At 41.0% G+C, this 16,042-nt stretch overlaps 1 protein-coding gene across 1 annotated transcript in view; it reads right to left on the bottom strand.

Moving 5' to 3' along the window:
* CA10 (carbonic anhydrase 10) overlaps positions 1-16,042 on the bottom strand; it is a gene marked incomplete at its 3' end in the record, with an annotated part of 619,202 nt that overhangs the window by 494,222 nt on the left and 108,938 nt on the right. The window lies entirely within an intron of this gene.

Below are 16,042 nucleotides of genomic sequence, written 5' to 3' on the forward strand. Positions count from 1 at the left end.
TACATTACAACAAGGTAGAAACAGATGGTCTAGAACCCAGGTCTCCTGACTGGCAGTCCCCTGTCAATCAGGGATAAGACACTGTACTCATAACCAAGGAATCATAGAACTGGAAGGCACCTCAGTGATCATATCATTTAATGTAGAGATTAGCAGAACTTTCCTGTACAAAAACAAGCCTTGGATGGGACTCGCCCTGTGGGTCCACAGGCCACAGTTTTACAACCCCAGTCTAGCAGTTTTTAAATGATACCATGCATCAGAATCACCTAGAGGGTTTATTATAAACACAGGTTTCAGGGCCCCAATCCCAGAGATTGTAATTCAGCGTGTCTGGGAGCCTGAGAATTTGCATTTCCAACAAGTTGCTAGGTGGTGCTGATGCTGCTGGTCCAGAGACTACACTTGGGGAACCACCCCTATGATTCAACTTCTTTATTTTATACAAAAGGAGAATAATGCCAGATATATTGATTCAATGACCTACATGAGGTTATAAAGCCAGTAAGGGAGGGAATTGGTGCTTCAATCAAAATCTTATTTGTTCTGAAAGTGTGTATGAAGTTCTAACCATATCTTAGGTGCTGTGTTAGGTTCTGGGTATTAAAAACATGAAAATGACATGAGCTGGAAATGAGATAATAGCTGATATAGTGTCTATGAATGCGAGGAAGCATAAGAAGCACTGGGGGGCACCTTCAAGATGGTGGAGGAGTAAGACATGGAGATCACCTTCCTCCCCACAAATACATCAAAACTACATCTACATGTGGAACAACTCCTACAGGAACACTTACTGAATTATGGCAGAAGACCTCAGACTTCCCAAAAGGAAGAAACTCCACACGTGCCTAGGTGGGGCAAAAGGAAGAACAGAGACAAAAGAATAGGGATGGGACCTGCACCTCGGGGAGGGAGCTATGAAGGAGGAAAAGTTTCCACACACTAGGAAGCCCCCTCACTGGCGGAGATGTGGGAAGGGGGGGTGCGGGAATCTTCAGAGCCACGGAGGAGAGCACAGGAACAGGGATGCAAAGGGCAAAGCAGAGAGATTCCCGCACAGAGGATCAGTGCCGACGAGCAATCAGCAGCCTGAGAGGCTTGTCTGCTCACCCGCCGAGGCAGGTGGGGGCTGGAACTGAGGCTCGGGCTTCAGAGTTCAGATCCCAGGGAGAGGACTGGGGTTGGCTGTGTGAACACAGCCTGAAGGGAGCTAGTGCGCCAGAGCTAGCCGGGAGGTAGACAGGGAAAAACTCTGGAACTGCCTAAGAGGCAAGAGACAATTGTTTCAGGATGCATGAAGAGAGGGGATACAGAGCACTGCCTAAATGAGCTCCAGAGATGGAAGCGAGCCACGGCTATCAGTGCGGACCCCAGAGATGGGCATGAAATACTAAGGCTGCTGCTACAGCTAACAAGAAACCTGTGTGCAAGCACAGGTCAAAATCCACACCACCCTTCTGGGAGAATGTGCAGCCCACCACTACCAGGGTCCCATGATCCAGGGACAATTTCTCTGAGAGAATACATGGCCCACCTCAGGCTGTTGCAACGTCATATCAGCCTCAGCCGCTGCAGGCTCACTCCACATCCCGTACCCCTCCCTCCCCCAAGCCTGAGTGAGCCAGAGCCCTATAATCAGCCGCTCCTTTAACCCTGTCCAGTCTGGATGGGGAACAGACACCCTCAGACGACCTACATGCAGTGGCAGAGCTACATTCAAAGCTGAACCCCAAGAGCTGTGTGAACAAAGAAGAGAAAGGGAAATTTTCCCAGCAGCCTCAGGAGCAGCAGATTAAATCTCCACAATCAACTTGATATACCCAGTATCACTGGAATACCTAATGAATCATCCCAACATTGAGGCAGTGGACTTTGGAAGCAGCTGTAGACTTGGGGTCTGCTTTCTGCATCTAATTTGTCTCTGGTTGTATGTTTATCTTAGTTTAGTATTTAGAGCTTATTATAACTGGTAGATTTGCTTATTGATTTGGTTGCTCTCTTCCTTTTTTTATTTATATATATATATTTTTTTCCTTTTTCTCTTTTTGTGAGTGTGTATGTGTATACTTCTTAGTGTGATTTTGTCTGTATAGCTTCACTTTTGTGATTTATCCTAGGGTTCTGACTGTCCATTCTGATTTTTTTTCTTTTTTACAATAGTTTTTACCACTTGTTATCATTGGAATATTTGTTTTTTAGTATCATTGCTCTCTTCTTTCTTTCTCTCTTTCTTTTTTTATTACTTTTAATGTTTTTATTTTGAATATTTTTTTTTCTATTTTAATAACTTTATTTTATTTATTTTTTCTTTCTTTCCTTTTTTTTTTTCTCCCTTTTCTTCTGAGCTGTGTGGCTAACAGCATCTTGGTGCTCTGGCCAGGTGTCAGGCCCAAGCCTCTGATGTGGGAGAGCTGAGCTCAGGATATTTGTCCACCAGAGACCTCCCAGCCAGGTGTAATATCAAACAGCGAAAGCTCTCCCAGAGATCTCCATCTCAACGCTAAGACCCAGCTCCACTCAACAGCCAGCAAGCTACAGTGTTGGACACACTATGCCAAACAACTAGCAAGACAGGAACACAACCCCATCCATTAGTAGAGAGGCTGCCTAAAATCATAATAAGGCCACAGACACCCCAAAACACACAACAGGATATAGTCCTTCCCACCAGAAAGACAAGATCCAGCTTCAGGCACCAGAATACCGGCACCAGTCCCCTCCACCAGGAAGCCTACACAACTCACTGAATGAACCTTAGCCACTGGTAGCACACACCAAAAACAATGGGAACTACGAACCTGCAGCCTGCAAAATGGAGACACCAAACACAGTAAGTTATGCAAAATGAGAAGACAGAGAAAACCACAGCAGATGAAGGAGCAAAGTAAAAACACACCAGACCAAACAAATGAAGAGGAAAAAGGCAGTCTATCTGAAAAAGAATTCAGAGTAATGATAATAAAGATAATCAAAATCTTGGAAATGGAGTGGAGAACATAAAACAAATGTTTAACAAGGACCTAGAAGAACTAAAGAGCAAACAAACAATGATGAATGACACAAGAAATGAAACTAAAAATTCTCTAGAAGGAATCAATAGCAGCATAACTGAAGGCAGAAGAACAGATAAGTGACCTGGAAGATAAAACAGTGGAAAAAGCTACCACAGAGCAGAATAAAGAAAAAAGAATGAAAAGAATTAAGGACAACCTCAGAGACATCTGGAACAACATCAAACACACCAACATTCAAATTATAGGGGTCCCAGAAGAAGAAGAGAAAAAAAAAAAAAGGGACTGAGAAAGTATTTGAACACATTATAGTTGAAAACTTCCCTAATATGGGTAAGGAAATAATCAAGTCCAGGAAGCACAGAGAGTCCCATACAGGATAAATCCAAGGAGAAACACACCAAGACACATATTAATCAAACTATCAAAAATTAAATACAAAGAACAAATATTAAAAGCAACAAGGGAAAAGCAGTAATTAACATACAAGGGAATCCCCATAAGGTTAACAGTTGATCTGTCAGCACAAAATCTGGAAGCCAGAAGGGAGTGGCAAGACATATTTAAAGTGATGAAAGGGAAAAACCTACAAGCAAAATTACTCTACCCAGCAAGGAACTCATTAAGATTCGAGTGAGAAATTAAAACCTTTACAAACAAGCAAAAGCTAAGAGAATTCAACACCACTAAACAGCTTTACAATAAATGCTAAAAGAACATCTCTAGGCAGGAAACACAAGAAAAGGAAAGGACCTACAATAACAAACACAAAACAATTAAGAAAATGGTAATAGGAACATACATATTGATAATTACCTTAAATGTAAAAGGATTAAATGCTCCAACCAAAAGACATAGACTGGTTGAATGGATACGAAAACAAGAACTGTATATATTCTGCCTACAAGAGACCCACTTCAGACCAAGGGACACATACAGCCTGAAAGTAAGGGGATGGAAAAAGATATTCCATGCAAAGGGAAATCAAAAGAAACCTGGAGTAGCAATTCTCATATCAGACAAAATAGACTTTAAAATAAAGACTATTAGAAGAGACAAAGAAGTACACTACATAATGATCAAAGGATAAATCCAAGATGAAGATATAACAATTTTTAATATTTATGAACCCAACTTAGGAGCACCTCAATACATAAGGCAAATGCTAACAGACATAAAAGCGGAAAACAACAGTAATAAAATAATAGTAGGGGACTTTAACACCCCACTTTCACCAATGGACAGATCATCCAAAATGAAAATAAATAAGGAACACAAGCCTTTAAATGATACATTAAACAAGACAGACTTAACTGCTATTTATAGGACACTCCATCCAAAAACAACAGAATACACTTTTATCTCAAGTGCCCATGTAACATTCTCCAGGAAAGGTCATATCTGGGGTCACAAATCAAGCCTTTGAAAATTTAAGAAAACTGGAATCATATTAAGTAACTTTTCTGACCACAACACTATGAGACTAGATATCAATTACAGGAAAAAATCTGTAAAATATACAAACACAGGGAAGTTAAACGATGCACTACTAAATAACCAAGAGATCACTGGTGAAATCAAAGAGGAAATCAAAAAATACCTAGAAACAAGTGACAATGAAAACATGATGACACAAAACCTATGGGATGCAGCAAAAGCAGTTCTAAGAGGGAAGTTTACAGCAATACAATCCTACCTCAGGAAACAAGAAACATCTAAAATAAACAACCTAACCTTACACGTAATGGAATTAGAGAAAGCAGAACAAAAACACCCGAAAGTTAGCAGAAGAAAAGAAATCATAAATATTAGATCAGAAAAAAAATGAAAAAGAAACGAAGGAAACAATAACAAAGAACAATAAAACTGAAGGATGGTTCTTTGAGAAGATAAACAAAATTGATAAACCATTAGCCAGACTCATCAAGAAAAAAAGGGAGAAGACTCAAATCAATAGAATTACAAATGAAAAAGAAGTAACAACTGACACTGCAGAAATACAAAAGATCATGAGAGATTACTACAAGCAACTCTATGCCAATAAAATGGACAACCTGGAAGAAATGGACAAATTCTTAGAAATGCACAACGCTTCTGAGACTGAACCAGGAAGAAATAGATAATAAAAGCAGACCAATCACAAGCACTGAAATTGAAATTGTGATTAAAAATCTTCCAGCAAACCAAAGCCCAGGACCGGATGGCTTCACAGGAGAATTCTATCAAACATTTAGAGAAGAGCTAACACCTAACCTTCTCAAACTCTTCCAAAATATAGCAGAGGAGGAACACTCACAAACTCATTCTACAAGCGCACCATCACCCTTATACCAAAACCACATAAAAATGCCACAAATAAAGGAAACTACAGGCCAATATCACTGATATTGCAAATGTCACTGATAAATGCCAAAATCATCAACAAAATACTAGGAAATAGAATCCACCAGCACATTAAAAGGATCACACACCATGATCAATTGGGGTTTATTCCAGGAATACAAGGATTCTTGAATATATGCAAATCAATCAATGTGATAAGCCATATTAACAAATAGGAGGAGAAAACCATATGATAATCTCAATAAATGCAGAAAAAGCTTTTGACAAAATCCAACACTCACTTATGATAAAAAAAAACCCTCCAGAAAGTAGGTATGGGGGAACATACCTCAACATAATAAAGGCCATATATGACAAACCCACAGCAACATCTTCCTCAATGGTGAAAAACTGAAACCATTTCCACTAAGATCAGGAACAAGACAAGACTGCCCACTCTAACCACCATTATTCCACTTGGTTTTGGAAGTTTTAGCCACAGCAATCAGAGAAGAAAAAGAAATAAAAGGAATCCAAATCAGAAAATGAGAAGTGAAACTGTCACTGTTTGCAGATGACATGATAGTATACATAGAGAATCCTAAAGATGCTACCACAAAACTACTAGAGCTAATCAATGAATTTGGTAAACTAGAAGGAAACAAAATTAATGCACAGAAATCTCTTGCATTCCTATACTCTAATGAAGAAAAATCTGAAAAAGAAATTAAAGAAACACTTCCATTTAAAACTGCAACAGAAAGAATAAAATACCTAGGAATAAACCTACCTAAGGAGGCCAAAGACCTGTATGCAGAAAACTATGACACTGATCAAATAAATTAAAGATGACACAAACAGATGGAGAGTTATACCATGTTCTTGGATTGGAAGAATCAATATTATGAAAATGACTATACTACCCAAAGCAATCTACAGAGTCAATGCAATCCCTATCAAACTACCAATCGCATTTTTCACAGAAGTAAAACAAAAAAAATCACAATTTATTGTATGGAAACACAAAAGACCCTTAAGAAACACAAAAGACCCTTAAGAACCAATTGCATTTTTCACAGAAGTAAAACAAAAAAACATCACAATTTGTTGTATAGAAACACAAAAGACCCAAAGCAATCTTGAGAAATAAAAATGGGGCTCCCTTACTTCAGACTATACTTCAAAGCTACAGTAATCAAAACAGTATGGTAGGAAGGAGCTTCAAGATGGTGGAAGAGTAAGACATGGAGATCACCTTCCTCCCCACAAATACATCAGAAACACATCTACATGTGTAACAACTCCTGCAGAACACCTATTGAACACTGGTAGAAGACCTCAGACCCCGCAAAAGGCAAGAAACTCCCCAAGTACCTGGGTAGGGCAAAAAAAAAAAAAGAAAAAACAGAGACAAAAGAATAGGGACGGTGCTGCAACAGTGGGAGGGAACTGTGAAGGAGGAAAGGATTCCAAACACTAGGAAGCCCCTTCGCGGGTGGAGACTGTGGGTGGCAGAGGGGGGAGCTTCGGAGCCATGGAGGAGAGTGCAGCAACAGGGGTGCAGAGGGAAAAGCGGAGAGATTCCCACACAGAGGATCGGTGCCAACCAGCACTCACCAGCCTGAAAGGCTTGTCTGCTCACCAGCCAGGGCAGGTGGGGTCTGGGAACTGAGCCTTGGGCTTCGGAGGTCAGATCTCAGGGAGAAGACTGGGGTTGGCTGCATGAACACAACCTGATGGGGGCTGGTGCACCACAGCTAGCCGGGAGGGAGTCTGGGAAAAAGTCTGGAGCTGCCGAAGATAAAAGAGACTTTTTCTTGCCTCTTTGTTTCCTGGTGACCGAGGAGAGGGGATTAAGAGTGCCGCTTAAAGGAGCTCCAGAGATGGGCATGAGCCATGGCTATCAGTGCTGACCCCAGAGACGGGCATGAGATGAGTTATAAATGACAGCTATCGTCCAAAAATATATTGAAATAAGGCTGCCAAGAGGACTTGAAAGCGGGACAGAATTGCAGGAAACCGATTTCAGGAGGTAGACTGGAATTGCATGTAAAGCATAGGAAAAGAGGCAGAACGTCCACAATCATGCACTTGGCCAAAAAGGGCGTATGCGTTTTTTCCTGAATATATTCAGGAAACCAACCAACCAAGCTTGCAAAGGAAATCTGCACTACAATGAAGTCTCACTGCCCCCCGGTCAAAAGGGCCATCTGAAAAATGAAAAATGAACAGGAAAAACCAATGAGGTTTTTCTTGCTGTAGTCACCAAGTAGCCTGTGAGGAAGCACAGGTCACTATCCACACCTCCCCTCCTGGGAGCCTGTGTGCCTGCCACTGCCAGGGTCCCGTGATCCAGGGACAACTTCCCTGGGAGAACGCACCGTGCGCCTCAGACTGGTGCAACGTTACACCGGCCTCTGCCGCCACAGGCTTGCCCTGCATCCGTACCCCTCCATCCCCCCCAGCCTGAGTAAGCTAAAGCCCCCGAATCAGCTCATCCTTTAACCCTGTCCTGTATGAGCAAAGAACAGACGCCCTCAGATGACTACATGCAGAGGCGGGTCCAAATCCAAAGCTGAACCCTGGGAGCTGTGCGAACAAGAGAAAGGGAAATTTCTCGCAGTAGCCTCAGGAGCAGAGGATTAAATCTCCACAATCAACTTGATGTACCCTACATCTGTGGAATACCTGAAGAGACAACAAATCATCCCAAATTGAGGAGGTGGACTTTGGGAGCAATGATATATATATATATATATATATTTCCCTTTTTCTCTTTCTGTGAGTGTGTATGTGTATGCTTCTGTGTGTGATTTTGTCTGTATAGCTTTACTTTTACCATTTGTCCCAGGGTTCTGTCTCTCCATTGTTTTGGGGTTTTTTTGTTGTTTCTTTTTATCACTTAAAAAGAATATTTTTTCTTAACAATTATTTTTTATTTTAAAAACTATTTTATTTTACTTTATCTTTTTTCTTTCTCTCTCTCTCTCTCCCTCCCTCCCTCCCTCTCTCTCTCTCTCTCTCTCTCTCTTTCTTTCTTCCTTCTACTAATTCTTTCTTTCTACTTTTTCTCCCTTTTATTCTTAGCTGTGTGGATGAAAGGCTCTTGGTGCTGCACCCAGGAGTCAGTGCTATGCCTCTGAGGTGGGAGAGCCAACTTCAAGACACTGGTCCACAAGAGAACTCCCAGCTCCATGTAATATCAAATGATGAAAATCTCCCAGAGATCTCTATCTCAACGCCAAGACCCAGCTCCACTCAACACCCAGCAAGCTATAGTGTAAGACACCCTATGCCAAACAACTAGCAAGACAGGAACACAACCCCATCCATTAGCAGAGAGGCTGCCTAAAATTATAATAAGGCCACAGACACCCCACTACACACCACCAGACATGGACCTGCCCACCAGAAAGACAAGATCCAGCCTCATCCACCAGAACACAAGTACTAGTCCCCTGCACCAGGGAGCCTACACAACCCACTGAATCAACCTTAGCCACTGGGGATAGACACCAAAAACAATGAAAACTATGAACCTGCAGCCTGCAAAAAGGAGACCCCAAACACAGAAAGTTAAGTAAAATAAGACAGAGAAACACACAGCAGATGAAGGAGCAAGGCAAAAACCCACCAGACCTAGTAAATTTCCTTTAGAATTTGTTGTAGAGCTGGTTTTGTGGTGCTGAATTCTCTTCGCTTTTGCTTCTCTGTAAAGGTTTTAATTTCTCTGTTAAATCTGAATGAGATCCTTCTGGGTAGAGTAAACTTGTTTGTAGGCTTTTCCCTTTCATCACTTTAAATATGTCCTGCCACTCCCTTCTGGCTTTCAGAGTTTCTGCTGAATGGTCAGCTGTTAACCTTATGGGGATTCCCTTGTATGCTATTTGTTGCTTTTCCCTTGCAGTTGATTTCTAGTCTCACATTATTGTGACCCAAAAAAATGTTTGACATGATTTCAATTTTCTTGAATTTACTTAAACTTATTTTGTCACCCAGCATGTGATCTATCCTGGAGACTGTTCCATGTGCACTTGAAAAGAATGTGTATTCTGCTGCTTTGGATGGAAAGTTCTATACACATCTACTAAGTTCATTTGGTCTAATGTGTCATTTAACGTCAGTGTTTCCCTAATGATTTTCTATCTCGATGGTCTGTCCATTGATGTAAGTGAAGTGCTAAAGTCCCCAATATTGGGCTTCCCTGGTGGCGCAGTGGTTGAGAGTCCAACTGCTGATGCAGGGGAAACGGGTTTGTGCCCCGGTCTGGGAGGATCCCGCATACTGCGGAGCAGCTGGGCCTGTGAGCCATGGCCGCTGAGCCTGCGCGTCCGGAGCCTGTGCTCCACAACGGGAGAGACCACAACAGTGAGAGGCCCGTGTGCAGCAAAAAAAAGAAAAAAAAGTCCCCAATATTATTGTGTTACTGCCAATTTCTCACTTTATGTCTGTTAATATTTGCTTTATGTATTTAGATGCTTCTATGTTGGAACCATATATATTTCTAATTATTTAATCTTCTTCGTGGATTGATCCCTTGATCATTGTGCCTATATAATGTAGAAAATCATTATTTACTTCATTTGCCATATATTTGCCTTTATCAATTAGAGTATTAGTAGACATTTCATATGCAAGACTTTGCACCAGGCAGAAGTCTGGGGTTGGCTACTTTATTCTTGGTTTACCCTGTAAACAGCACAGCTAACAGTAACCTCACACTAAGTATATGTTTGAAACAACTCATTCCAATGCCTCCAAAATTTAACTCACAGTATGCTTTACATACCAGAGAAGCTTCCATCCACTGCTTTTCCTTCAGACATATATGTGCTCATCCGTCTGCCCTGCCTATGCTCCACCATCCTGGTTGCAGCTTTCCTTTCATCACTTTAAATATATTGTGCCGCAGGCTTCCCTGGTGGCTCAGTGGTTGAGAGTCCGCCTGCCGATGCAGGGGACACGAGTTTGTTCCCTGGTCCAGGAAGATCCTACATGCTGCGGAGCGGCTAGGCCCATGAGCCATGGCCGCTAAGCCTGTGCATCCGGAGCCTGTGCTCCACAATGGGAGAGGCCACAACAGTGAGAGACCCGTGTACCGCAAAAAAAAAAAAAAAAAAAAAAATATATATATATATATATATATATATATATATATATATATATAGTGCCACTCCCTTCTGACCCGCAGAAAAGTCTGCTGATAGCCTTATGGGTGTTCCCTTGTATGTAACTTGTTGCTTTTCCCTGGCCACTTTTATTATTCTCTCTTTATCTTTAATTTTTGCCATTTTAATTACAATGTGTCTTGATGTAGTCCCCTTTGAGTTGATCTTGTTTGGGACTCTCTGTGCTTCCTGGACCTTGATGTCTGTTTCCTTTCCCAGGTTAGGGAAATTTTCAGCTCTTATGTCTTCAAATATGTTCTCTGTCCCTTTCTCTCTCTCTTTTCCTTCTGAGATTCCTATAATGTGAATGTCAGTACACTTGATGTTGTTTCCGAGGTCTTTTAAATTGTCCTCATTTCTTTTTGTTCTTTTTTCTCTTTTTGTTCAGCTTCAATGATTTCCACTTCTCTGTCTTCCAATGCACTGAATTGTTCCTCTGTATCATCTACTCTACTGTTGGTTCCTTCTAGTGTACTTTTTACTTCAGATATTGTATGTTTCAGCTCTGTCTGGTTCTTCTTTACATTTTTAAACTCTGTTAAAATGTTTAACTTCTCACTCTGTTTATCCAAACTTCTCTCAAGTTCTTTGAACATCTTTATGATCATTACTTTGAACTCTTTATTAGGTAGACTGCTTATCTCCACTTCACTTAGTTTTTCTGTGGTTTTATTTTGTTCTTTCATTTGGAACATATTCCTCTGTTGCCTAATTTTTCTTAATTTGCTCTTTTTATTTCTATGCATTTGGAAGGTTGCTTACATTTCTCAATTGTGGAGAAGTGGCTTTTTTGTGGAAGATGTCCTAGGTATCCCAGCAGCACACTCACCTCTGGTCGACAGAGCTATATACTCTAGTGTGCTCCTATATGGACTGAGTGTGTTGGTTGCCAGCCCTGCCTTGTGACGAGGCTACCAGTCACTGGTGGGCAGGGCTGGGTCACAAAGTGGCTGATTTCAAAGCTCCAGCAGTTCCTGGGGCTAGTGGCTGGATCCAGGTCCCAGGGTCTCTGGCTGCAGGGCCCAGGGGGTCTCAGAGTTGGTGCCTGTCCACTGGTTGGTGAGCGTGGTCTGGAGCTATTTATGCTGGGTCCTGGGCCCTCTGGTGTAAAAGCTGGGTTCTGGAATGGCTGTGGGCTCAGGGGGCTTTAAGGCAGCCACCCTGTTGGTGGGTGAGGACAGTTCCAGCACTAATAAGGTACAGAGAGGACTCCAAAATAGTGCTTGCCAGAATCAGTGTAACTGTGGTAGAACAAGATCCCCAAAATGACTGCCACCAGTGTCTGTATTCCCAGGATGAGCTCCAGTTACCCTCTGTCTCTCCAGGAGACTCTCTAAGATCAGCAAGTTGGTATGACCCAGAATCCTTTCAAATTACTGCTTCTTTCCTGGGTCCTGCAGTGTGTGAGATTTTGTGTGGGCCTTTTAAGATTGGAGTCTCTATTTCCCACAGCCCTCTGACTCTCCCAAAAGTAAGCCCTGATGGCTTTCAAAGCCAAACATTCTGGGGGCTCATCTTCATGGTGCAGAACCCCCAGGCTGGGGAGCCCAGTGTGGGGCTTGGATCCCATGCTCCTTGCAACTATAATTATCCTCCCATTTGTGGATGGCCCACCTGGGTCTATGGGTCTCGACTATACTGCTTCTCTGACCCTTTTACCTGTCCTATTGTGGTTCCTTCTTTACACCTTTAGTTGTATATCTTTTATGCTAGTCTTCTGGTCTTTTTCATCAATAGCTACACTGTAAATATGTGTAATTTTGTCATGTCCATGGCCATTTGGCTCATAGCTGGCTTTTTAAAATTTACATTTGATTGTGTCACTCCAGAGCTTACAAATGTCTTATAATCCCTCTATTTAAAAAACAGAACAAAACAAAACAACCAAAAAGCTGTGCCTAAGCTCTTGAACATGGAACACAAAGAATTTAACAGCATGGCCCCTGATGACCTTGCTGGTCTCCTCATTCATCACATCTTATCGTGTACCCTGCCTCTTAGAGACTCAGAGGTACCCAGCATTCCCCAAACCCACAGTGAATTTTCACTCCTCTTTGCCAGTGCTGTTTATCCTGATAATCCTCACATTCTTCTCCTTATCCACTTTGGATAATCCTGAAGATTGTCAAGACCCAAGACTTCCTTCCTTCCTTCTGCTCTGTATTGAGAAATGTGACTCTTGAAGAATTTTTTGGGCTGCAAGTAACAGAAAGCCTGACTCAAAGTGGCTCCAACAACAAGATGTTTTTTTTATCTCAAGAAAAAAAATGCTGAGGCAGTTCCATGGTTAATTCAATACTCAAGTGGCCCATAAAAGATCTTGGTTCTTTCCAACTTTCTGTTCTGCCATCTTTAGTGTGGCTTTTGTTCCCAAGTTTTTTCAGTGGACTCCCCTCACAAGTGATGGAGAGAACTATTTATCATATGTTCATATCTGTGTTAGTGTATTAGTCAGGGTGTTCCAGAGAAACAGAACCAATAGAATGTGTGTGTTTGTGTGTGGGGGGGGGGGTCTACAGAGAGAGAAATTTATTTTAAGGAATGGGCTCACATGATTATGGAGACTGACAAATCTGAAATTTTCAAGGTAGGCCAGCAGCCTGGAGGCCCAGTTGATGTTGCAGCTGAAGGCCAAAAACTTCTGGAAACACAAGTTCCCTCAGCCTTTTTCTCTTAAGGCCCACAACTGATTGCATGAGGCCCACCAACATCATGGAGAGTAATCTGCTTTACTCAGAGTCTACCAGTATAAATGCTAATCTCATTTTAAAAATATCTTCACAGAAAAGTCTAGAATAATGTGTGATCAGATATCTGGGTACTGTGGGTCAGCCAAGTTGACACATAAAAGTAGCCATCATGACGTCTAAATCAATCACTGTCAAAAAAAGAGGCTGAAATCACCATGGTGTAGATATAGCCAAGAGTAACCTTCTGGGGCTAGGAAGGTCTCCTTCCCTGAGCACATGACTATGTGGAGGTAAACACCCAAATAAAATTGGTGCTCTGTCTGTAAGGCAGATGGTGGTTATGGGTGATGCTGGATGAAGATACAGATTTAAGCAAGTAAACAACAAAATCTGTTAAACACCAGGCAGGCTGAATCCCAACGCTTTATGGCCTCCTTTATATGTCTTATAAACCCTATTACAGCCCTTATACTAAGTCATGGGTTTATTGCTTTATTTCCTCTTTAGACTGTGGGTTTATCCTTGTATAAGAACTATGTATCAGTTAGCTCTTTATCAACAGTCCCACACATGTGCTCAGTATCAGGTGGCTACTCCTTAAGTACTATTGAACTGAACAAAGTGGGCTATTCTGACACTAAATCAACCTTGTGTTTGCCATCACTGTAGAAATCATGTATTTTTATCTACTACAATCTTTGTTAAGGTAACAGATTCACAACTATTATGTCAACTGATAATTATTTATGGACACTCTAGTAAAAGCTCATGGACAATAAAACTTGTCCAAATCATCTAGTCATAAGAGATTCTCTTCTCTTTTACACATCGATAATCTGAAAAAAATCCCAGGGCAAAGTAAAGAACATTCTTAACCTTATATTCAGTAATGATAATGAGAGAAAAAGGGACCATTGGCCTAAGCACCAATTCAGATAAAGTGGGTCATCTGGAGTCTGTGAGATGTTAGAGCCTAAGGTCCAATTACTTAATTCACAAATTCTCATGACTCTTATCTTTTTAAAGACATCTGAAATTCCCAAAAGTTTAGGAATTGAGATTATCAGATACCAGTCTTCTTTACCAAGAAGCCAAAGAATTTTGGGACTGTTAAATCTAGAGAATGATGAAGTTTCCTCTCCAGCGGTCACTGTATGGAGACACTTTGAGCTTACAAATTCAAGGAACATTTACTAAGCACTTTCCATGTTCTAGCATCATGAGAGACCCTCACTTGCATGATTACATTTTTTAATTTACAGTTCTCTTCCTTTCTCAAACAGAGAAGTATCAAATATCCAGTTATGTTGTTATGATAAAATAATGATAGAAATGCCAACAGCATTACAGGTACTGACTCACACGATGCACCAGACACTTTACCTACATTATGCAATTTAATCCTCACAAAACTTTGTGAGGATGATTTGGTCCTTATCTTCATTCTAACAGATGAAGAACCTGGGGGAATGAGAGTTGGTAGGTGACTTGCTGACAGTTCTACCAGAAGGAAGCCATAGAGTCTAGATTCAGCTCCAGGTCTGTCCAACTCCAGAGTTCATGCTCATAACTCCACACCTTACTGGTTCCCATATAGACGGTTTTATACATATTATCTCATTTAAAACTTGAAATAAGGGAAACTTAAATTCTTTTAAATCAACACATAAAGGAAAGATAAAACTTCTTTCCTGTGGTTGTCTTAGAAGCAACAACAAACTCAAAATAGGGACTTAAGTACATGTAAAGGAAAAATGTGTCAACAAAGGGGAAAAAGTCAAAAAACTGTGAAGCAGAAAAGCAAAATTTTCCAGAATGTATCCAGTATTATCCATGAGCATTTCAGTCACTATGGAGAATATTACTAGTTTAGCAAGATTTATAATCTGGCAGAATGCCCTTTGTTGCTCTAATTTAATAATCACGAAGCATAAAAATATTATTATAAATGTAATTTCTGGGATGTCTTGAATATGAGAAGAAGATTCCTCAGAAAAAAACACACAACCTTCTATCGATTGGAAAGGGATGCCCCCAATTGTAAGTGTAAAATGTCATATATCTATATCATGCCATATGAACACATCTGTGTCAATTAAATTATTGTAAGAATATTATTAGAAACTTGATCATATCTGGGTGAATTAATCAAGCCCAGTTTCTATGCCCACTGGGCCAAGACATAAATGTATCATAGTAAATTTATCAAGTTAATAATACCAATTTATGAAACTATTCAGCAGTCAACTGGCTTTTCCCTGGGTCATTCACTCTCTCTCACCATGCCTGCTTTCCTCTTAATGAAAAGCTTCAAAGGTACGTATTTATGTCCCACAATACAAATGAAAAAAGTGATGCTCAGAGGAGTTTAGCAACTTGCTTAGCTCTGCACAGCTGATATAATGAACTATACAGAAGGACAGGAAAAGACGACATAGCATCCAAGAATGAACCAGGTGACCTGGGGGTACCGCTCTTCCCACCTGCCACTAACTACAAAGACCTCAACTGACACTTGACCTCTGTTTTCATTGCCTGATTTGGAACCCCACATTGCCTCCTCTTGAGAGCTTTATCTCTTACCCTCTCACATATAAGCAGTTAAAAATACTTTGAAATATCGCACCTGCCTTCCCTTCCATCCTTCTCTTTAACATTCATGCTCTTTCTCTTTCCTCTTTCCCTACAATCTTGAAGAAGCAGAAGACTGAGGACTATAATTAGGATAAGAGTAGTGGGGGAAGACAACGACACTCTACCTTGTCTCAAAACTAATGTTATGGTATGTTTCTGGCTTTAACCTGTCTTCAGTTCTCTCCTCCCATGCTGAAAACATCCACTTTACCTA

This window comes from Stenella coeruleoalba (genome assembly GCF_951394435.1).
Source record: "Stenella coeruleoalba genome assembly, chromosome: 19".
Lineage (NCBI taxonomy): Eukaryota > Metazoa > Chordata > Mammalia > Artiodactyla > Delphinidae > Stenella > Stenella coeruleoalba.